The sequence below is a fragment of the Acanthopagrus latus genome, chromosome 8, assembly GCF_904848185.1.
Source record: "Acanthopagrus latus isolate v.2019 chromosome 8, fAcaLat1.1, whole genome shotgun sequence".
In the NCBI taxonomy this organism is placed as follows: domain Eukaryota; kingdom Metazoa; phylum Chordata; class Actinopteri; order Spariformes; family Sparidae; genus Acanthopagrus; species Acanthopagrus latus.
In genome coordinates, this window is record NC_051046.1 from 25,691,027 (window position 1) to 25,708,942 (window position 17,916).

A 17,916-nucleotide genomic window follows, 5' to 3' on the forward strand; every position below is an offset into this window, starting at 1 on the left:
GGGCGAAATGCCTGAAGCGCAGTGCAACATTTGGTACGAGTAACAGTATCCGCCGATGATTGCCCTCTCAGATGCTCTCATGTCAGTTGCAACAGACCCTGAGGGATGTGAAACCATGTTATGATCATTTCCTCTCCGCTCGCTCCCTCGCCCAGGGAACAATTCAGCTGCTCTAGTTATTACCTTGTTACATTATTGTTATTGCATTATTGTTACATTGTCGTCGCTCTGTGCGTGGGTCACATGGGGACGCAGAGTCGCATTCCTCTGATTGAAGACACCACAGTAATGGGGGGCGGGGGAGGAAAAGCTGCGTCACGGAGGGGAATGTTGGTTTAAAGTTTCATCTGTAACAAGAGTTGGAGTGAGTGAAATTACCGTCCATCGTTTCGTTAGACTTCAGCTGAACAAACCAAGCTTAGCCCCGGAGCTGTCTGCGCTTATTATGGCAAGAGACCATAGATTTAGTACACTTACACATGTTCGATCAGTAATTGATACCACTCTTGTATTTGAGTGCTTATTCCCCAAAAGTCCAAATGTAAAGCAATTTTTTTTTTATATGAACAATAGAGAGCCACAAGAAAGAGTGCTAAATCCCAGAAATAAGTTTCTGTCGTTTCACTTCCGGTTCCCTTGACTTAAAATCAGTGGGTTTTCTTAAATAGGTTTGCGGTGAAATGCCTGAATTGAAGTCTGTGGTTAAACCAAACTAATGAGATTTACATCTTCCCCTTATACATTTTGTCCTACGCATTTTAAAGTGTTTATGCGTCTTCAGAAAGGTGGTTGCTAACAAGTGGCTAAATGAGATCACACAGGTTGTCTGGGACGTTGACGGTCACTGTGCTGGAGACTCATCAGTTCGTCCGTACAGACAGACTTTTCTAACTCAGACTTACTAACTTGTACCTTTTTTCAATTAATGGTGAGGTTTCCTACAGCACTACATATATGTATTTACACGTAATTCTTAGTTAAGTGTGCAGAAACTTAGAGGTGGTTACAGTGAAGTCATGTGAGTGCTATGTAATTCGTTTATAGCCCAAACGTTTTGCATTTTACGCTTCAAACATAAAAAAAAGTGGTATTTAAACTGCGAAAAATATCGCGCTGATTTAAATATGTGTTTGCCAAAGAGTTTGTTTTCTGCCATTATCCCCCCAAAAAATCACATTGGCTTTTTGTTGAGGGAAACAGTGTGATTCTAATTTATGTGTTAACCTGCAAAAACACTTTGTCCCTGTCTGTGAGCATATTTCCTGCAGCAACTTTATCTACTGCACATTGTTCCACCTCCCCAAGTGGCAAAAAATCTTCTATAAATGCAGCTTTAGAAATAAATAGATGTTGTAAATAGTGAACAACAGGGACACCATGTGATTCATGTGTCATTCATCAAGTGTTTGCTAATTCATTGGCCATACACGCAGCAGAGGGCCCCAGGCCAGGACTCGAACCCGGGGCCGCTGCAGCAAGGACAACGCCCCTGCGCGTGGGACGCCCGTCGTACCAACCGAGCCAACCAGCGCCCCATCTCACATTTATTTATATGATACACATATATATATATATATATATGATCTATTGGATTAGCCCACCTACCCCTGTGAGGTCACCCTTAACTAATCAGGGAAGACAGCCTCATCAGAGTCTGGATCAGTGCTTAATAGTTCCAAGAACATTTCGTCAGTGACAACACCTCGCTGAAGTCCTCTGAAGTCCTCTGAAGTCCTCTGAAGTCTGCCGTTTTGACGGTTGATCCTCCCACCAGTCACCGATTTTAACGTCATCACGGCACAGAACTTCCAGCCGCTGACAGTGACCTCTGACCTCTGTAATGAGAAAACACTGTTTTCCCTGTGAGGATCAATAAAGTATCACATTATTATATTATGTGGCATTAGATAAAGGGCTCGGCCTTATAGCCCAATAATGTCTTGCTGGCACTCCACTTAGGTAATGTTACAAAGTAGAGCAGGATTGCTTCATCAGTCATAAGTGTATCGATGTTATTTGTTTACGTGCTGACATGTCTCTGTTTCCCGTTATTTCTTCGCGGCTCGCCTCCAGTCTGTGGGATGAATATCTGTGCAGAAACCGTAAGACATTCTGAGGAGAGATGGAGAAAAAGCAACTACGACGGAGAGACGGAGAGGAGCTTTTACCACGAGACTCATGCAGTCCATCACATTATGTGTTCATGTGAGCTCCCTGCTTCCAGTGTGAAGTACTCTCACACTGAGAGTTCGCTGCTACAAGGAGGGCCCCTACAAAAGCATGTTACTGTACATGAAAGGGGGCCGTGAGACATGAAAGAGCAGTTCTACACAGCGCTGTGGTGGAGGAAGGTGTCAGATCCAGCACTTAGGTGAACATAGTCATTCAATAGTGTAAAAGTACATTATCACAAGCATGGAAATATTCTTGAAGTGCCTGAGGTAAAGTACTGATCAGGTGAAATGGCTTACGATGGCTTATAACATGAAATGTATTAATGTGTAAGTGTGGCGACTGGTGAAAGACAGCGATCCGATCAGCCACATCATTAAAAACCAGATGTCCTTTGTATTAAATATATACTTCTGTTTTAATTTGCTTCTGTCTTTATTTACCTTTGTTACAAATTCTCCTTTAGTGATTGTTCACATTTACTTTGCAATTTATTAGTTTATTTCTATTTAAATTATACGCACTGTGACCGACGGCCCACTGAAGCAGAAATATTTTTTAAAAAATAGAGAAAATCACGTTTGGGGACATGAAGGGGAAGAAAATGCAAAGGGAGACTTAAATTGATATGAAAAAATAAATGAATCAGTAAATAAAATCAAACATTTTATGGGAAAGTAAACAAATAAGGTCAAAACAAAAGTACATAAATACAGACGATGACTCAGACAGATATAACAGTTTAAGAAACATTTTCTAAATTAATAATTAAAAATTCAATTCTGGCCTGTTCGGCCCCCCATACAAAACCTCTGAAGTCCACCTACACAAATGTATTGTGCCTTAAATGCCAGTTTAAGTATCTCACGCATAATCTGCAGCTCACTCCCGGAACATACAGCGTGTCCTGCAGTTGTAGCCCATTGGGTTAGTGCGCTCTGTTCCCTGTTTTAAGCCCCTGATAACTTATGATGCACATAAGGACACAAAAGGTAAGGCTGATTCAGATCAGCGCTCCCGTCCCTCAGAGGCAGCGGTGGAGGGAAAGAGCTTGTGACCTCTTTTGACTAGTTCCTTCATTCTCTCCCCCTCTCAGAGCGGCGTAATCAATGCCGATCATGGAAATTGAGCCCCTAAACCTCAGCCGTGTAACTGCTATCTTTCATGTCTGCATGGCACTCTCTATCCACGCGTCAAATAAATGTCAAAAAATTCAAAGGGAGGCTGGTCTGCTCCCCATTTCTATAAAACGGAGCATTTAAAAAACACAAAGGAGTGTAGGCTCAGTGTACCTGACGCCCTGTGCTCCGCTGCCACTCTCCATCTCCTGCTTCTCTCTCTCTCTCTCTCTCTTTTTTTTAACTGGAGAGTACACTATTGAGTTTGCATTGTGAATGCATTGTGTTCAAGTAAAAGAGCAGAGCAGTGTGCCAGGCAGGCTCCCACAAAGCCCTCAGAAAGAAGATGTGACTAAAACTAAACCCTGCAGAGAAAACAATATGAACAGGTCGACGTGAATACAATGTTCTCGCAGCAACGTGCTTTACAGCCTTGTCGGCAGCCCGTACATACTGAACATGCTGTTTAAAAAGAATTCTCAATTTGCATGTTGAAAATTGTTCCCCTTACGACTTGTCATCACGGCCACCCTGTGGAGCGCAAAGAACAGACGGCGGTGAGAGGACGACTGTGAGGTGGCAAATATAGATGTAGAATGCAGGCGAGGCATGTTTAAGCCCGCAAGTTCACACAAATACGTCTTGACAAAATTAAAGCAGGGACGAGGAGCTTTCTTTCTGTTTTTTTTTTTTTTTTAAACTGCTGTTTGCAGGCGGTGAAAGATGCATAACTTTATATGACGTTCAAACAAAATAGACTTCAGCTGGTTCCCAACAGATGTAACTGCGCACTAGCTGTCATTTTGTTGGAGCAAAGGTTATCAGCATTCTTTAGTAATGTTACAGTTAAGTCATATTATCCTACAGTAGTACCTGCTGCCTCAGGCTCAGACTGAAATACTTCCTTATCCAACCTCGTGCCATTAAGATTAATATTGTACAGAACCAGCCAGTCTTCTCACTCATGGTTTTGTTTGCCTGTGTGGGTCGTACTAAGGCATCAGAATTAAAAACAGGCTGTTTATAACCAGTTATTTATTACGTACTTTAACTGAAGGTATCTGCTTACTAACTTTTGTGGACTTCAAGACTTGCTCTCACAGTGTTCCTCAGCAGACGGCCTGGTGGGTCCATCCTTTTCTTCACCACAACGAACGAGCTTCCACGCACAGTGTCACAAACACAGTCACATCCGGTCTGTTAGGTGATCTGTTAATCTCATTCAATAGGCCTTACTGTCGGCAAAGCTTAGAAAGAGACTCAGTAGTCACGACTACATTATTACACGAGTCAAGTCGGACCATAGCTGTCTCGGAGCTCAGCCTTCATTCTGAGCCCAGCTACACTCGTGGAAAGTTTCAGGACTGCATCTTCACTCTGCTGAAAGACTCTCTCCACAGACAGACACCAGTACTCAGAATCACTCCTGTGGTAGGTCCTCCTGGAAAAGGTGTCTGCAGGACCACACACACAGGTGCATGCTCACACACACATGCGTGCACACACACAAAGTGAAAACATTACCTGCCAACACTGTTGTTGCTAGTAAACATTAAAGTAGTATTTTTTTTTTTTTTTGGCAGGGGTGCACTTGGCAGCAACAGAGCGGCCTCAGAACAGGACACTGCCATATTAAAGATGAAGCTGTTAAAGTTACATTTCCCAACAAATTCCACATCCAACAGACATCTAGCAACATCACCGCTCATTTGAAATCATGTCTCTTGGCTGCCTCTAGAATGTAATCTCCCTCATCAACTCCTGAGGAAATGATCTGACCCGTTTAGCTTCAAAATGCTACGCTATGTTCACTAGCTTGATGCTAACGCTGCCCGTTCGCTCTGTGCTGCTGGGCAGGTAGCCTACACTGGGTTTATAGCTCTTTTGTTTTATTTTGTCTGTCATGCACTGCCACAGAAGCAGAAATATATGTGATATAAACCAAGTGCAACTGGAGGAAACGTAGGGTTTCCATGCACATTAAGTGGAACTTAGTATTTGGAAGAAGATTCAGGGAAGAAAATTCCCTCAGAATATAAATAATACATTTTGGTCCATCCCAATTTGTGAAGTCAAAATGACTTTGATTTCTCACAATGTTTCCTGTCTGCTTCAGAGATGAATAAGCCCTGAGCTAAAGGCTTACAGCTCGGCTTGATTTCTGTGTATATGATGTTAGGCTGCTATGTAAACTGAAGAGGGCTGAAGGAGGCATTCAGCAGGGCCCGCTCATCATTACAAAGGTCTTCATTATGTCACGACTACTGTTCAGATGAGGCTGATTGCCCTCGCCGGGTTCAGACCGTCGCACGACTGAGAAAACATGTTTACATCTCAGCACCATTACTCACGACTCTCGGCCTTACCGCCCGATTTCGCCACACAAATTATTTTTTTGGATAGTGCGAGAAGCCTCAGTTCATATGAAGAAAATACTTCTGCATTTTATGAACTAAAGAATCTCAGGGGGAGAAATACTTTTCAGTTTGGAAGGAAAACATGGCCTACAGGGTAAAGCCGCTTCCGCGACTTTCACTGAGATGTGTCGTCTCGGCTAGTTTCAAGGCTGCGGCTGAGAGAAATCACTTTTAAAAAAGCAGCAAATGAATAAGCACAAAATTAATTAGCGGCGTTTCATGGAATCTCTGTGCCACAGAAAGTGCATTTCAAAGCAGGAGCGGCCTGCAGACATTAATATCCCAGCCTTGGAGTCTCTATTCTGTACATGTACCCCATCCTGTTGTTTAAGGCATAACGCTCCTCATATGCACCACACACACAAGTGCAAACACTTTTCACGGAAGGGCTCATTGAATGCCACACAAACAGCCCCTCCAGAATATGGCGACTAATATGCTGCAGGGTAAAGATGAGTGACGCTGACAAAGCTCAAGGTCTCGGTGAGGAGCTGGAACTTGTGGCACCGCTGAATGCCGCGTGCTTCAGGGTTATTTCTTCCTCGGGCCCGTCTCGCAATGGAATGAATTCCATCAGGTGAAAGTTGGATTGATTTATGCGCTCGGGTTTTTCTTTAATTACTCATTCTCTTTCAATTTCAGACCCATTCAGTGGTGCGCCGCGCTATCACCGAGGCGTCAGGGCCAAAGTTAAATTAATTTTCGGTTTGAATCTGTTTGTCAGCTTGTGTTAATGGCACACGTGCTGCCAAAATGTTGATTTTCTTCTCCTCATTGATGCACTCTGTATTGAAAAAAAAACCACTAACAGCAGAGGAGACAATTGGCGTCCCTGTTGAAGTCTGCTTTTTAACCAGCTCCATTTAAAGCAAGGACTGCAATCTACAATCTGCAATCTGCAATCTGCAATCTGCAATCTGCATCTGCATGTGCGGTGAACACAGCTACGGCCTGGCAGCCTCTGGTGGTTCCAGCGATACGTCCCACAGGAAGCGTCAGGGTGCACATGCAGTCATGGGCTGGGTCCAGATCTGCAACATACATGCAAAGAGGATTAACAGCCCCCCAGCCATCGCATGTAGGAGGGTGTACAGCTGGGCCACTTTTTCTGCAAGGGAGCTCATCTTGTTTCCTCTGAATGTGAGCGTCCCTGTACCCGAGCGTGGTCAGGGGTACCGGCGTTCTTTCTTAAAAATGAGGTGCCGCTCTTGAATCCGTGCCACATGAATGAAATGTGCCAACAATCAGAAGCCCACCGGCATCCCGAGCCTTCAGCGTTTTTTTCCTCAGCTGCAGCCCTTCTCACTGGGGAGCTTTCCAGCCACAGCAGTGACCTCCGCCTATCAGACACTTGTGGACAGCGAGGCCTTCCAGGACTGAGGACGTGTCAATCAGATTTGGGAATTCGCAGCCCACCGCCTTCAAACCGCGTCGACGTTTGAGGTCAGCGCTTCTCTGCTGAGCAAGGCTTCCAAGTTGTTCTCTAAGCCTTGCTGAATAAAGTATTGATTCGTATGCAGCGCGTCTCCTTGACACACCGGTTCCGTGTTGAATACACTGATATTCAAACGTGACCGAATGTTATAGGTTATAAATATTCTTGCAATGAGTGGCAGCCGGTGTGTGAGTGGGAGCTGTGAGTTGGAAAATGAAAATACAACGGAGGAAAGGGCTCCCGGTTGTCTCATACGATGCATCAGGGATGGCTTTTGAAACCCATTTTTCAGGCGAATGACCTTTTCTCTGCATGGCTTAACCAATGACCACTGTGAGCGCGAGGGACACCCGCCCCCCCCCCCCCCCCCCCCCACGCCTCTCACCGGTCCAACTAACCCAGATCTGCGAGGCCATTCTCTCAGCTGTTTTTGATAAAATTAGTAGAATCTGCCAGCCTACAAACCTGATCGAAACCAGAGTTCTAGATGATGTCAACAAGCTATTTCTTTTTCATATTTCATAGACACTTGCTCAAATCTAGAAGTGTTTGCTGGATTTTCTGTAGGCTGTAGGATCAGGCAAATCTGCGAGCAACTTTCATTTGCTCAGTCATAAGAGAGCCGAAAGGGATCTTCTGGTAGTCTTCCTGCTCAGATGGATTTCAGTCCTTCCTGGTCTGTGTCGGGCCCTACAGAAAACAACCAAGATGGCTAAATGTTTATTCTGACTGAACCAGGGTTGGTAAGATTAACCAAGATGCTTCTGGTGAGTTTTATTTTGTTTGAATTAAATGTGTTACTGTCTGGTGGTTTTTGAGGAAAAAAAAAACTGTTTCTGGCGAGACAGCAAAGATCTCAGTCTACCATGCAGGGGATTCTGTAGGGATTCTTTTCATAATGTCGCCACTTACATAATAAAAATGAAACAGAACATCGGAGCCTGTCGGTGGCAAAAACAAGCTACCTATCCAATTGCGTCTAGAAGAATTTTGGTCTATCCCCGCTGACCCAAGGCCCCCAGTTAAAGCCAGTTTGGCACGGTGGCCATGCTGTGTCATCACAGTTTTTTTTTATTTGCCTTTGTGTCATTTTATTTTAGAATCACAGCCCTCACTAAATGACTGATTTCGGCAGGATTTGAACCGTTCGGTCCAGTAACACTGGGGAAGTCCAGAAGAGGCGCACCATTTCAGTGTTGTGATCCCATTCAAATTAGCAGATGTTAGCCGCTCAGCTGTTGCACGTGTGAGCGCGCGCCCACCTGCTGTCCATGTGCGAGTCTGCCGCCGCCCTCGTCCATCCTGGAGTGCGATCAAGACTTTGGAAGTCAGGAAAAGATCCCGCATTTTTTGTCTCTCTTTAACCTTTCGCTGCTGCAGCCTTCGCATTAGCGTGAGGGCTGTAAATCCAGACGTGTGCCGTGCTGGAGGTGGTCTTACTTGGTCCAACCCAGCCAGATTTCCACTGTAACAGTGTGGGAAATTGACTGAAGGGCTCATCTGAACATGAAACCAATGTGTAAACATGCTATAACGGCATAACATAACATAACTAGACAATAACTCTCAGCGAGCACGCAGGGAGGCTTGTTTCATGGATGTCGTCAGGATGTAAACGTCACCCCTAAACTCAACTCTTAAGAATCTGGTCAAACCCACGTAGAGACTCGGCCCTCTCATTGTTTAACTCGCTCCCCGCAGACCACAGGAGGGCACATTTATGCGTCCGTCAACGCTGACTTAATCTACTCCATCTTTATCTTCCCCTCTGTCATTTCAGGCACCGAGGAGACCAAAAATATTAAATTATACACAGATTGAAACGGGTGCACAGATTAGAAGGTTCCACTTCAAGCAGTGTTGCCCAAAGCAGAGCTTACGGGACACGTTTGTCTCTCCGCAAAATTATTTTTAGCACCTCAAAGAGTTTAGGGAGTGACAGTCGGATCTATTTGGATTTTATGGCCGTTCTATTCTGGCACGATCAAGGCTGCGACTCTGGAGAAAGCCGACACCGGGAGCGCTCAAATCTCTGCAAATAATGCTGACTTGATACATTTCTAAATAATAGATGTCCAATTGTGTTTTGTGCCCCCACGGATCCAAGCCTCCCACGGGGAACACGTGGGATCCTGGCCGCCAGAGTGTTAATAAAACATCAGGAAAGCAGGTGAGGTCAGGCTGCAGGTCAGACTGTTGACCTCGGGGTCACCGGGCTGGATGTTTTACCAGCCTGGCCCCGTGTTTGCTCGGCTCTGGCTCTGAAAATGAGAGACGACGCGTGGCTCCAGAGAGCTGTGACGGGACCATGTGTACAGTCCACATGTGAGTCAGCTGTGTGCGGCAATGTTTGTATGCATCTGAGAGAATTTGACTTATGCACACAAACACAGACACGCTGCCATGTGGAATGCGGGTCTGCTGGCTGGCTGGCTTGCTGGGTGTCAGGTTGCAGTAGGTGTTCCAGCCTGTGACCCTGGCATATCTGTGTTTGTTTTATGTCACAGCCCCTCCCTCTGGGGAGATGACAGTCCAGCAGTGCCTGAGGGGATGTAACCTGAGATAGGCAGAGCTTAGTAGTAAACAACAACTCCTTTATGAGGCCGAGGCGGCCCGCCTGCTGCATTCACAGATCTGAGGGAGGGAGACAAAGATTTTCTGGTTAGGGCAGAGGCTAAACGTGGGGTCCCCGGCAGCCCCCGGGGGTCCTGCAGAGGTGGAGAGGGGGACTTTGTTCATTTGAAGTTAGGGCAGTTTGGATTCAGCTTGAGACAAATCACCACAACACTGATGCCGCTCCTTTAACACACACCTAGAGGAAGATTTAAATACAGTAGCTCACAGCTTACATACTGATGAACACGACAGACTGTAGCAGCTGACTGTTACATCAACGCAGCCTCTATTTGTTACGTTAGCTCAAATGTGGACGTGTCGTAGATGTATATTGTGATAAAGCACAGTTGTTGTGGATATGGAGAAAAATGTCTTGCATTGCCGTTAAGCCGACAAATATTAAAAGGTGCTTTATGTCAGAGCTTTTCTTGAAAAAGTTCATGCGTTGACGGTATTTCTGAACAGAATGTGACAAAACAAGTTTTTACGCTTTGACCTCTACAGTAAGTATTACGTAGCATGCTAACCAGCTAACCAGTCCAAAGCACCTGTGCTAGTTGTGTAAACACCAACACTGTCAAGACCGCTAGCTGCACAGCTAACTGAGCTAACTAGCTAGCAGCAGCTACAGTTAGCAGCAGTTAGCGGTTTGCTTGTTCTGAGTATGAATTTGACAGGTGGCCAGTTCTTACATGGGACACCATTAAAGCAATACCTTAACTAAAGGGGCTCTGTGTAAAAATGTGTATCAATCTATATGTATTATTCATGTTTTTATCACTTGTATGTGAGTAGAACAACAGACCAGTCCCAGAGCCCGTCTATGGTCAAGTATTGTGTTTAAACTGAGATCCTGTCACTTTTTGGGATATTAACACATCACAGCTCAAATAACATGACAGTAGCACAAGTAGACAACACTGATTGCGTCTGGGAACATACTCAGTGAAATTTCGCTTAAATCAGCTAACATCAGCTAGCATAAACTTCAGGCCACACCAGACCATAACAGGCCCGATGGACGGGTTCATTTTATTGCATTTTATTGATTAAAATTCTTGATTTGTAAAAAGAACAAAGTGTTTTTATTCTTAAAAAAAAAAACAACAAAAAAAAACCAACAACAGATAGTCTCGCTAAATTACTTAAACTGCTGCTTCATATTTAAAGTCTTACTTCTTTACAGGGGCACTGTGTTGTCTTGAAGAATAAATTCACACTATCACACATACTACTTGACATTTTTAATGAGTTATTAATACAAACTCAGAAGTATCCTCCCAGGTCCCAGAGCACTGTTTAAAGCTCGAAAGGCGGCAGGGTCCGCCACATATAAACAAAGTAAAACAGTAGAAACTGGTTTGCTCCTTTTCAGGTCAATGTGTTTATTCAGACATGAAAACAGAGAGAGAGCATTTCATTCAAGCATAAAATAAAATCAGTCGATGAAGGTGTTCCTCTTCTCATTGAAATTCCTCTCCAAAGCTACGGAACGCTCCTTTAACATTTGATATCTAACTTCTTTAAATGACACCTATTTTTCGTGGACTCACTTGGTCTTACGTGTGACTGTCTGAAAAGTTTGGTGGTGGTCTCGCTCCGTGGTGTTGTCACTGGGCAGACCTGTTGTCGGCGGCCTCTCTGCTGCTCCTCTCAGTAGAGTTTGGGCGCTCCACTCTTTCCTTTTGTTGTTGAACGCAGCCCATACAGTCCGGCCCCTTCCCCTTCCCCCTCGCTCTCCTTTCCCCTCTCTCTCTCTTTCTCTCTCGCGCGCGCTCTCTCTCTCTCTCCACCCATCCTCCCATCTCTCACTCACTCCGTTTCATCCATCCAGGGTGACGCCAGTCCCTCTCACCCCGCCCCGTTCAACTCAGTCCACCGCGTTCATTTCATTCCTGCTCCCATTCCGCGCATATTTCGCATCCTTGGAGAGACGCTGCGCATTTTACGCACTCAGCGCGCCCGACCCTTCATCAAACCCGAACCGAGAGGAGCCTCTGGAGTTGGCGGAGCGCTTCCCGACGCTGCGGCGGCTCCGATCCGCGGAAAAGTGTGGGAATTAATCCATAAAGAGGCGTATGAATCGAGGTAAGTTCCCAAGGAGGAGTCCTCTCCCCCCCCCCGGCTCTCTCTTCCCCTCCCCACCTCAGCCTGTAAAGCCTGCGCGTCTGAAAGCCCCCGGACGTTTTCGCTTGTTTCTCAAACCCCGAAGTGGCCACCGGAGCCGAAACGAAGACAAATTCGGCCTCATCGCGAGTCGGATCGACGCGCTCGACCCGCTTCTAGATGTTAAACAAGTCTAACAAGCTTATTAACGCTTCGCCGTGCGAGCTCCGGAGCGAGGGATGTCGCTTTCACTCCAGTTTTTTGTTTTTTTTTTTTATCCTCCTCTCTCCCGACACACACACATACACACACACACACACCAAACACAAGCAAAGCCGCCTTTTCTATCACTTCTTCCTCTAGTGTTGAAAGACACACTGTAGGATATCTGTCCGTCAGAGTTGCGCTCATGAGTTGACCTCCGTTGTAAGGCGAAAAAAAAAAGGGGGGGATGAGAACATTGTCGCCGCGGCGCCCGGGAGGCAGCTTAACAAAGCTGGGAGTGAATGAGGGGACTTGTTGCATCGGCGGGGTTTTTTCTCTCTTCAGCTTCACAGGCAGGCAGCAGGCAGCAGGCAGCAGGCAGCAGGCAGGGCCCAGCCACAGGAACAGGCCACAGGCTGATAACATGCACACAGCCAGTGTTGACCCAGCGGACAGAGCACATTACATGCTCAATGGAAACGCGATCACGCCGGCTCGCTGGTGGATTTGTCAGCATTCACTCCTCCTCTCCACCTTAAAGACAGACGAGCTCGATGAAGGGATTGAAAGTCCTGTTTTTTTTTATTTTATTTTTTAATATTGTTGTTATTATTATTTTTGATCTAAAAAGATCACAGCTCTTCCACCTTTCCCAGGCTGACTCATCGCTCCCTGTGTACATCCAGGCTTTACATCAGTGACAGTTTGTGTGGAGAAAGTCAGATCACTTTGTCACGTTTTTTTCTTTTCCGGAAATTGAGTTTATTTCTAATGATTCCAGATTTTAATTTCACACCCAAATCACAGCGTGTTTGTTTTTTTTTTTTAAAAACCTCTGACTGTTTTCTAAGAGACATTTATTTTATTTATTTATTTATTTTTAATTTTAAATCCCCCTCAGTATCATCAGCCTGTAATATCCCCATATGGCCTTATAGTTATGTTGTGTATTTCCTTTTAAATATTGATTAAAGGGCTGCTCTTGTCCTTTATAGCGAGACATCTGTGGTAATGCAGGCCAAACCACAATGTAATTATTGGAGAAAATTACAGCCTGTAGCTAGAGACATAGTAGCTGCATTACTTGTGTAACACTGATCCATCTGTCAGATGAGAGGAAGGGTCCCTGGGATAAAAGGACTCCTATTATTATTATTATTATTATTATGATTTTTTCTTCCCTTGAAAGAATTGATGCGGGTTGAATGAAATGTAACATTTTGTCAATGAGGGAGACGGTGTACACGGGGTGAAATCACACATCCATCACTGAGAGTTTACAGGTCGGATAAAATATTAAGGCGTGTTAATTCTGCAGCACACGATCAGTGTCGCCGTCGGTTCCGTCTGCAGGATATTGTCCAAATGTATCAAATAGTTTTCCTTCTTCTCTGAAATATCAGTAAATCCTAAAAATCGTCCTGTTTGAATCACTCTGAGCCCAAAGCGACGTCCTCTAACGTCTTGATTAGTCCCATCATAACTCACACATGTTCACTTCACACTGATGTGAACAGAAATAGGCACTTAATGTGATCACAGGGACTAGAGAATTATGAGCACCCTTTGCTTGGAAAATGACTGAAACAGTTAATGGACGACTGATATCGTGGCCGGTCAGGAGTCTGTTGGTGAACTTGCTAATAATACCTGTACCTCAGTGACAAGAGGAGAGTGTGTGTGTGTGTGTGTGTGTGTGTGTGTGTGTGTGTGTGTGACAGAGGGGAAATTAAACTGCATTTGAAATATCAGGAAAACAGAATAAGAAAGATCTAAAATTCTTTTATGTAAGTTTTTTTTTCTTTTTTATTACATTTCTGGCTCTGTGAAGGTGAATGTGATATGATGCAGTCTGTACAGTAAGTTTTGGCTCATCTGCAGCTGGCAGCAGTGTAAAGTACAGACAAATATGACGTATGATGCTCTACAGCAGCAGCGGGATGACAAATAGATTGGAATTCATTTTTAAACCTCTTTGAAAAAGTGTCCACAGTGATTTTGAGAGTGAATCACACTTTTTCTTCTTCTTTCTTTTGCCTTTTTAAAGTGTTCAAGAATTATAAATCAGGCCTGTGAGTGTAACAGGAGGGAACAGCATTTGTGTGTGTGTGTGTGTGTGTGTGTGTGTCATTGTCTTTGCTGTGTCTAGGCCTGTGAGTGTACAAAGCTTTGTCAGTCACCCTGGGCAAATAGCCTCCCGTCGTCCCCCCGCCCCCCCGCGCCTCTCCCTCTCCAGTCCGTTGACATCTGTTTTGAGTGCTCCGTGCACCTGTAGAGACCCGGGAAGTGTGTGTGTGTGTGTGTGTGTGTGTGTGTGTGTGTGTGTGTGTGTGTGTGAGAGAGAGAGAGAGAGAGAGAGAGTGAGAGAGCAAGAGCCAGAGAAAGAGAGAGAGAGGGGAGGAGGACGAAGGGAGGTGCAGAATGCAAATCCAGGCGTTTGTTCTGGGCCTAAGCAACGCAGACTGACTGACTAACGACCATTTGGTGTGTGTGTGTGCGCGCATTTGTGTGTGTGTGTTTGCCTCTTGCTGTCCAGGCCAGGCAGGCCTATTGTTGCGGCAGCAACAGGCGTCGGTGGATGAGGACGCACCATATGGCCTCTGTGTGCTTTAGTCACAACCGCTGTGTACGTGCACATGTTGGTGTGTGTGTTCATGCACTTCACCGGTGCTGTAACAATATGGTGGAGTTGTGTGTGGCATGCTGCTCGCTGCCTTCCCCCTTGTTGTTTCATCTGTCGTCTCATTTCTAGTCGGGAGGACAGAATCCGGCACGCAGTTTTTTTTTTTTCTGGAGTCGGGATTAGGAGGAGTAATCTGGCAGGAAATGATGTCTTGCGATGTCCAGATGTGGACCCGCTTTCTCATCATCTTTGCTTGAATAATTTTTTTTTTTTTTGCCGTCTTAGCACATTTAAGCGAGGGTCTGGCTCGGTGGAAGTGGATGAATCAACAGGTGACACGGTGAATCCCGGGGACGGTGGGATGCTCCTGGCAGCGCAGAAGTCTGCGTTGTTGTTGGAGTCATTGAGGTGTAAATTGGAGAAATTCACACGTTCCTTTAAAGCCTAATTAAAACCAGCTCCTGTTTTGATTTCCTGTCATCTAACAGCATTAGCGGTAGTGAAACCTAAAGAACGGTTTCGCCTCCAAACGTGGTGATTTTCGCCCCGCTGTGCTCGGCAGAAAGCGACCGGACTTGAGTGATGGATGAAATTCAGCCGGTGTGTTTTTGGAGCCTCTGAGTGTAAACGGAGGGCAGGCCGAGCTCCTGTGTAATGAAATTTAGGGAAGCGGAGCCGGTTTATTAGAGCAACAATGCTGAGTGGGTGGGGGGCAGGGGGCAATGGGGGTAGGTGGGGGAGGGAAGGGAGGGTGGGTTTTGGGGTTGTGGGATGAGGTGGGGGGGTGGGTGCGGGCTTTGTTTAGGGGATGGGGGAACAATAGGCGTCCTCCTGGGTGGGGTGGAGTAGGGAGGTGTAGGGGTGTAGAGGGGGGCTGTGAGCCTGTGCTGGCTTGTCTGACCGCCTGCGCTGCCCGTCTCTCCTCACCTCGTCTTCATCTGTCCGTCTGTCTGTCTGCGCGTCTCCCCCTCTCTCTCTCTCTCTCTCTCATGTCCACACATCTCTAAATGTATCTGTTGGAGGTTTAATCTGGACTGTGAGTCACACAACTCATAATAGGACGCTATCAGCGTGTTTGGCAGATGATAAGAACCGTATTAACATACAGGTGACTCTGGGAGAGATGTTCAGGGAGTCGTCCGCGATACGTTGTGTGTAAGTGGAGCGGGAAATGTAATATTTACACAGCAAATGTTTTTTTTTTTTTTTTTTTGCTTTTAATTCTCTGCATTCGACTTTTCTTTTTTTCAGAGAAAGTTTTTACAAAAGCTGAGATGAAACTGTCTATACCAGGCAGGACACAACAGGAAATGTCTGCAGCAGAGACCCCTCAGTATGAGAAGAGACATAATATATCACATGAGGCTAAATCCCAATCTGAGTAAAATGTCTCCTCCACTGTTCACACACTTTTCTACCGCTGAACCTACTGTAGAGTGTGTGTAGCCCACGGAGCGTTTTTGAAACGCTGATCTGTTTTCCAGCATGTCAGCCTCTCCGAGCACTTCCCCTCCCTCAGATGTAGTTTTTTGTATTCGGCATCAGCAGATCTGTCTCTCAGATGTTGCTATCATATCTTCTGCTTGTCTGCCCGGAGACTGAAGGAGCAAACCGCACCTCCAGTTTCTGTCAGTGCCGGTTTAGATCGACTCACTTTGGAGTCATCAGGACAGCGGGGGTGCCAAGATACCTCTGAAAAATACCATGTTCGATACTACAGGGAAAACTGACATAACGCTGAGGGCATAACATTTTTAGTTTTCCTGAAGAGATGAATATAAGAAGGCTTGTGTTCTATTGTTTTGATTTTTTAAATGTTTTTGACAACAATTGGCGATGTTTACAGTTACATACATCACACATTTCTCCATAAAAAAAACAAAAAAAACATTAAGAATGGCACAGATTTAACAGATTCCCACCCTGATTATATTTCCCTGCTGCTGACCTCTGATTGGTGAAAGACGTTCCAATTGTGAATGCTTATAGGGAAAGAAAAAGAAAACAAAATAAGGGATGATTTTTATTTTATTTTTTCATCGGGGGAAAACAATAAAACAACAACTGGCAGTGTTGTCTTTCCCTGTCTTTGCTGAGGAATTAGAAAAAAAATCTGAATTAGCCGAGACTATGTGTATTCCTGCTGTTTTATCAATCCACACTTCATGCCACATTTTTTGTTATGTTCCAAAAAAACCCACAGTAAATTAATGTTTTAAGACAGAGCTTTTACCCTGAGAGGATAGTGGAGTTTATCTATTTCATTCAGCAACAGTAGGTCAGCCGACTGACCCAGTATGTGAACACACACACGTAGAACTAAACGTGTTTAAGTTGCTTTCAGTGCTCCACGCAGCTTTGACAGAATTAGACATGTTCATTAGCTGAAAACAAGGAAAGCACAGAGAGTGGAACATAAACCCACAGAACTGATTCATGCGTGTGACATGGTGGGAAAAGTCGATGTAGTTCATAAAAAACAACAATGACCATCAGATTACAATGACGGACTGGATGACTGCAGAGCAGAAGTGAATCAGCCGGCCGAGAGCTGGCACAGGAAGTACATCCTCTGCTGGGCATTCTTGATGATGGTGTGGATGGTGGACGCCCACTTCAGGCCAGAGGTGATTGTCAGTCCCAGAAATCTGAAGCTTTCCACACATACACACACACACATTGATACTGAGCGTGGTGTGGGGGGGGGGGTGCTCATCCGGAAGTCCACTCCATCTCCCAAGTGTTCATCATGGCGGTTAAAAATAATTTTTTAACCAAGCAACGATAAACTGTTAGTAGAAGAAGTGATTTAAGAGTCTTTCTGTAGTTTCGATACATCTTTAAGAAAAGGCTCCAACAAACTGCGGACAGAAAACAGCAATTTAAGGCCGATCTGCATCAGTGTGGGCGCGATCTCGGTCTTTCACGGCTCCAGCGCCAAGCAGATAAATAGATGAGGGCGACTGACCCTTCATGGGAAGTCTGAATCAACCTCGTGTTTCCTGACCTCAGCAGGAAGCTGGCTGGAAGTCTAGATTTCAACGACTTCTTGCTTACTTTCCCTGCTGGAGGAACAGGCTGTGATAAATACTCGAGAGCGGGACAACAGCTCACTCTGATACCCTCTCAGTGGAAAAATGTTTCCCCGCTGCTGCGCTCGCGACATCAGTTTTTGTCTTCGGCGGGCCCGACGGCGATTACTCACCGCTGTTTGTGCTGCGCTCC

At 45.3% G+C, this 17,916-nt stretch overlaps 1 protein-coding gene across 1 annotated transcript in view; it reads left to right on the forward strand.

Moving 5' to 3' along the window:
- Window positions 1-11,519: 11,519 nt before the first annotated feature.
- Window positions 11,520-17,916, forward strand: part of tead1a (TEA domain family member 1a) — a 45,374-nt gene continuing 38,977 nt past the window's right edge. Inside the window, exon 1 of the mRNA XM_037108101.1 lies at window positions 11,520-11,846. The gene's annotated coding sequence lies outside the window, so the exon portion shown is untranslated. The remainder of the gene's footprint in view (window positions 11,847-17,916) is intronic.